General features: G+C 33.2%; 1 long non-coding RNA gene across 1 annotated transcript; it reads right to left on the minus strand.

Moving 5' to 3' along the window:
• Positions 1 to 1,386: 1,386 nt before the first annotated feature.
• Positions 1,387 to 3,531, minus strand: LOC146999286 (uncharacterized). Its single transcript, XR_015039618.1, has 3 exons — positions 3,486 to 3,531; positions 2,746 to 2,844; positions 1,387 to 1,524 (listed from the first exon to the last, which is right to left on the minus strand). It is a non-coding gene; the product is annotated as an uncharacterized LOC146999286 (long non-coding RNA).
• Positions 3,532 to 5,866: the final 2,335 nt, after the last annotated feature.

Raw genomic sequence — 5,866 nt, forward strand, 5'->3', positions numbered from 1 at the left:
TCATCCTGATGAAGATTATTTCAAATTATGAAATTAGAAATTGATTTTTTTAAATAGCAATTACAAAAATGACTATTTTCCATCTTCACTATACATATAATAATTCTAAAAATGCTGTAGCTTGGATTTTACATAATTTTAATTTTGCAAAAATCCATTTAATCCCGAATTATTCGACCAATGAGTACATTTAATTCTGTAAGCTTCAAAAAGAAGAAACACATACCATACAATTCATAATAAATTTTTATAACTCCATATTTAAAATTTTATGAGCAAAATTTGCATGATAACTAACTGAAACAAAAAAAAATAATTAAAAACAATTACAAGTACCCCTAAATAAATTGAAAACACTGAATTCATTATAATTATCTGACCTCAAAATAAATGAATAAATAAATAAATAAATAAAATAAAAAAATTACCAAGAAATTTTAATTATTTGGAATGACTATTATGAAAACAAAGAGTCAAAAGCATTTCACTTAAATTAACAAATACAAGATTACATTTAAAATGTCTTATAAAAGTTGCAGAAAAATGATTAAAATAACTAATTTCATTCTCTTGGTCCATAAAATATTCAATACTTCTCACATTTATTAATATAAGATTAAATACTTAACTTGAAAATCAAACTTATAGGTATTAAGAAGTTTTGTAAATAATCCACTGAATCAAATAAATATTGCTGCAGTTCATCCTGATGAAGATTGTTTCAAATTATGAAATTAGAAATTAATTCTTTTAAATAGCAATTGCAAGAAATGCCTATTTTCCACCTTCACTATACATATAATAATTCTAAAAATGCTGTATGCTTGGATTTTACATAATTTTAATTTTGCCAAAAATCAACAGTCAATATTTCGACTAATAACCGTCAATTTTGTTGTACAGCATTCTTTGAGCATAACATGACAGGCGATCCAAACCATCAATTTGTTGCACAGTATTCTTTGAGCATAACATGACAGGTGATCCACTATTATTGATGAGTTATTTCTTAGATGGCGCTATTGTTAAGCATATTGAAATAATAACAATAAACAATGTAGATACCTGTTTGTTCAAAATTTTGTCGGCACTGTACAGGAATGTAAATATCGCATCTTTGGTGAACAGTAATCGTGATCTTTGAAATGTGACGAACATATTAGTGCAGTTTTATACAAATCAGTTGGTGATTTATTTAACAAGTCTTGACAGGCGATCCAAACCATCAATTTTGTTGCACAGTATTCTTTGAGCATAACATGACAGGTGATCCACTATTATTGATGAGTTATTTCTTAGATGGCACTATTGTTAAGCATATTGAAATAATAAAAGTAAATACTGTAGATACCTGTTTGTTCAAATTTTGTCGGCACTGCACAGGAATGTAAATATCGTATCTTTGGTGAACAGTAATCATGATCTTTGGAGTGTGACGAACATATTAGTGCAGTTTTATACAAATTAGTTGGTGATATATTTAACAAGTCTTGATTACTGCATGCGGGAGCCCATTGTTTTGATCTATAAAAATGAAAAACATTAATTTTATATTTTAAATTTCAATAAATCCATTTTCAGTGTTAGTAGAAAAATAGCAAACTAAAAACATTCCTTATACATTAGTTACACAATCTCGAGAAGGGTTATATATTTTTTAAGAACAAACATTAAATTATAATTTAAGGAAAAATTCATGTACATAATATGATTTATTACATTTCTGACATATTTATACTAATTCTCTATTATTTTGATCTATGAAAACAAAAAAAAAAAAAAAAAAAAAAAAAAAAATATTTTCTTTAATTAAAAGAACCTCTTTTCAGTGTTATTAGAAATTTAACCTTGTTAAAAAATTCCTTTTACATTAGTAACAAATTCTGAAACGATTGCATTTCATCTAATTTTATTTTGATGTACGAAAACCAATAATTTTGCAGATATTGTGTTAAATTGTAGTTACCGGTCATAGTATCTAGTTAAACAATCTAGCATTTCTTTGTACAGTTTTGTTAACAATATGATTAAAAAAGGATAAGGCACCAATAAAAAGTACACATTGTTCGTAAAGTGCATCTTTAAAATGTTTCCTTCCTTATTCACACTAATATGTAGTGGTTCCCTAAAGTGTTCGTACACTTATGTTTCAGTGAAATAGTGCTGTGAGAATTTTTTAATATCTATAAATTTATCTTAGCAAAACTCTATAAAAGTATTATAAGAATACAGTAAAACTTTGGGGGGGGGAAATTAATAATTAAAAAGTAACAAAAAAGTTACCTCACAAAAATCTTCGTGCACTTTAAAGAAATCTGCAGTTTTTGTAGGATATCCTGCAGCATTCAAGCTTGTAATACATAAATTACAAAAATTATCTTCTAAAATATTAGAAGAAAAAAATTTTTAAAAAATTTGGTTTTATTCAAAATCACTTCGAGATATGAGAAAATATTGGGCTTTATAATCAAATTCAATTCCGGGCTACAGCGCATATTTTACAAATTCTTAAAGTGTATGAACACTTTTGGGAGCAACTGTATCACAAGCACAGTTATCTTGAATATTTACAGAAGAACACTGAACTATTTGTCCATGATGAGGAACACTTAATGGAAAAAAAACAAGCTATTTATTTAAATTATTCCAAATACATGAAATATTTGCTTCTCTATCAAAAATTGAGATATATATATATTATTAATAATCAAAGCTTAGTTTCTTTTAAACTTAGAAATGATTTACCTAATAGGATCCTTAGGAAATCTGAAAAATTTCCTGTCTGGTGTTTTTCGAGATGTTGTCCCACAAACACTACAGCGATACCAGGATTTGGGTTGTTTGCTAAGTAAAAGATAGATTGAGTTAGTCTGTTATTCACTAAACCACATCAAATATTGAGAGAAATCAAAATTATATTTTTATAATAACGAATATAAAATTTTCAAAAATAATCATAAAATACGAAAAATTGTATATAACTATCAATATACTACATTAAAAATAGTCTTCAGTGGCCACTAATATTAAATAAGTTTATAAATTTTCTCAGATAAATTATTTGGTAATCTATAGCATAAATTTAAAGCTGAAGCATAATACAATTTATTAATAAAATTAATTTATGCAATCATACATGCCATTAGTTGCCGCATTATTATAAATGGCAAATTTATTTCTGATCGCTCGTTTTGTCGTAATATTATTATTAGTTGACTTTAAAGCTTAAAACACAGTAAAAAAATTTGGAAAGAAATAGCAATATGCCTGCAAAAACTATAGTATTTGTTTGCCATATGATTAATTATATAAATTGAGATTCATATGCTAAAATGCAAAGTTAATATATTAAGAATGAAAATCTAGCTGCTGTGTGATACAATGAGACAAAATATTTTTGGAGCTTGGGAATCAAAATTAATGTACTATACAAAATCAATTTTTAAAATCTATGATAGGTTTTCGAATTAAAAAAGCAAGCTTACCTCACAGAAAGAGAATCGGGTGAATTCCGGTGATCGTCCTTGCGAAACATCCATCTTATGATCTGCTTAAATAACTAGAGAAAAGAAGTGAAAAAAACTTTCAATGAACCTCTTCGAACAACGCGGTAAAAGATTGCTAATATGGCTGACGACATGCCGGTTTCTTGCCTGCTATTTCGCACATGCGCAGAAAGGTACGGAGGGTGGATGGATTGCCCCTTTAAAATAAGCTTCAGGGACATACACAGTGTCTCTTCAGTCTGACGGTATTGCTCATGGTCTCACGTAAACGTTGAAGGAATGTTGGAGGGTCGATTACTGGAGTAGATTCCGGATGAAAGAATTCACCTGGCAGACGGAGGGTTGCACCATATAACATTTCAGCACAAGTGCTACCAATGTCTTCTTTGAATGCTGCGCGAAGACCAAGCAAGACTAGGGTAAGGCTTCTGTCCAGTGTGTGCTACTGTGGCACTTCAGACCTTGTTTGAGAGATCGGTGAAAGCGTTCCACCATCCCATTTCCAGATGGATGGTATGGTGTTGTGCGAATATGGCGAATGCCAAGAAGAGAGGTGAGGGATGCGAACAAGTGACATTGAAATTGTCGGCCTTGGTCAGTAGTGATGGTGGTAGGCATGCCAAATCTTGAAAGCCACTGGGAGATGAATGCTCGAGCTACAGTTTCAGCGGATATATTTTCAATAGGAATGGCTTCAGGCCATCTTGTGTACCGATCAATACAAGTGAGGAGGTAAGTGTAACCATTTGAAGGAGGCAATGGGCCAACCAAGTCTAAGTGTACATGATCAAAGCGTCTTGCTGGAAGGTTAAATTGTTGAATGGGGCTGTGAGTGTGACGGGATACTTTACACCGTTGACATCTAATACATGAACGAGTCCATTCTGCGATGTCTTGATTCATTGCTGGCCAGACAAATCTGTCTGCGATCAGCTTTTTGGTGGCACGGATTCCAGGATGTGCCAAATTGTGCAAGGCATTAAACACTTCACGTCTAAAATTGACAGGAATATAGGGACGTATTCTATTGTTCTCTATGTCACAGTAAATTTTAAGCGTTGGATCAATGTGCAGCGGTTGTAACTGAAGGGAGGTTTGTGGATTTGAGATTAGGTTCTTGAGTTCCTCATCATGCAATTGATCTTTTGAAATTTCAGAGAAATCTGGGGTAGTGAGGTTGATATTGTTTACCCGAGACAAGGCATCAGCGACACAATTATCAGTACCAGAGACATATCTGATATCTGTACTAAACTGGGCGATGAAATCCAGATGTCGAAGCTGACGAGGAGAACATGAGTCAGAGTTTTTCCTAAAAGTGAAGGTTAATGGTCGATGATCGGTGAAAATGATGAAGTCGTGTCCTTCCAAGTTGTGCCGGAAGTATTTAACAGCACAGTACACAGCAAGTAGCTCTCTGTCATATGTGCTGTATTTCCTTTCTGCAGTAGTGAGTTTTCTGGAAAAGAATGCCATTGGGCAAAGTCCTTTAGTGGTATGGGCTTGAAGCACTGCTCCTATGGCCGTGTCAGATGCATCTACCATTATAGAAAGCTGATCACTAGGTGAGTGATAAGAAAGTGTGGCTGCATTTGCCAGATCGTGTTTGCATTGCACAAATGCTGCAGATGCAGATTCAGTCCAAGGGACAGCTCGTTGATCGTTTTTTTTTTTTTTGCTATTCTTCAGAAACTCATGTAGGCAGGCTTGCGTTTTTGCGGCATTTGGCAGAAAGCGTCGGTAGAAATTTAACATTGCTAGAAAACGCTTCAGTTCAGAGATGGTTTTGGGCTGAGGTAGGTCGTTAATTGCTTTGACTCTTTCCGGTAGAGGTTTGACTCCATTCTGGGTGATAAGACATCCAAGAAAGGAAACTGAGGGTTGACCAAGTACACATTTGGATGGATTTAGTTTTAATCCATGATCTTTAAGACGAATGAAAATCTGACGCAGATGTTGAAAATGCTCTTCCGCATCTGTAGATGCAACCAGGATATCATCAAAATATGGAATGCAGAAATCGAGGTCAGACAGTACTTGGTGTATGAAACGCTGAAATGTTTGGCCAGCATTGCGAAGGCCAAATGGCATATATAAGTACTCAAAGAGACCAAATGGTGTAGTCACTGCGGTCTTGGGCACATCTTCAGCATGCACTGGGATCTGATGATATGCTCTGGCAAGATCGAGGGTAGAAAATATGTTTGTTCCATGAAAAAGATGGGTACAGTCTTGGATATGTGGGACTGGATATCTGTCAGGGACTGTGACGGCATTAAGTCGACGATAATCTCCACAAGGCCGCCAGTCACCATTAGACTTTTTAACCATGTGAAGTGGACTGGCCCACGGACTTTTAG

The sequence above is a fragment of the Stegodyphus dumicola genome, chromosome 1 (genome assembly GCF_044657685.1).
Source record: "Stegodyphus dumicola isolate Sdum_Otavi_A_Nest chromosome 1, ASM4465768v1".
In the NCBI taxonomy this organism is placed as follows: domain Eukaryota; kingdom Metazoa; phylum Arthropoda; class Arachnida; order Araneae; family Eresidae; genus Stegodyphus; species Stegodyphus dumicola.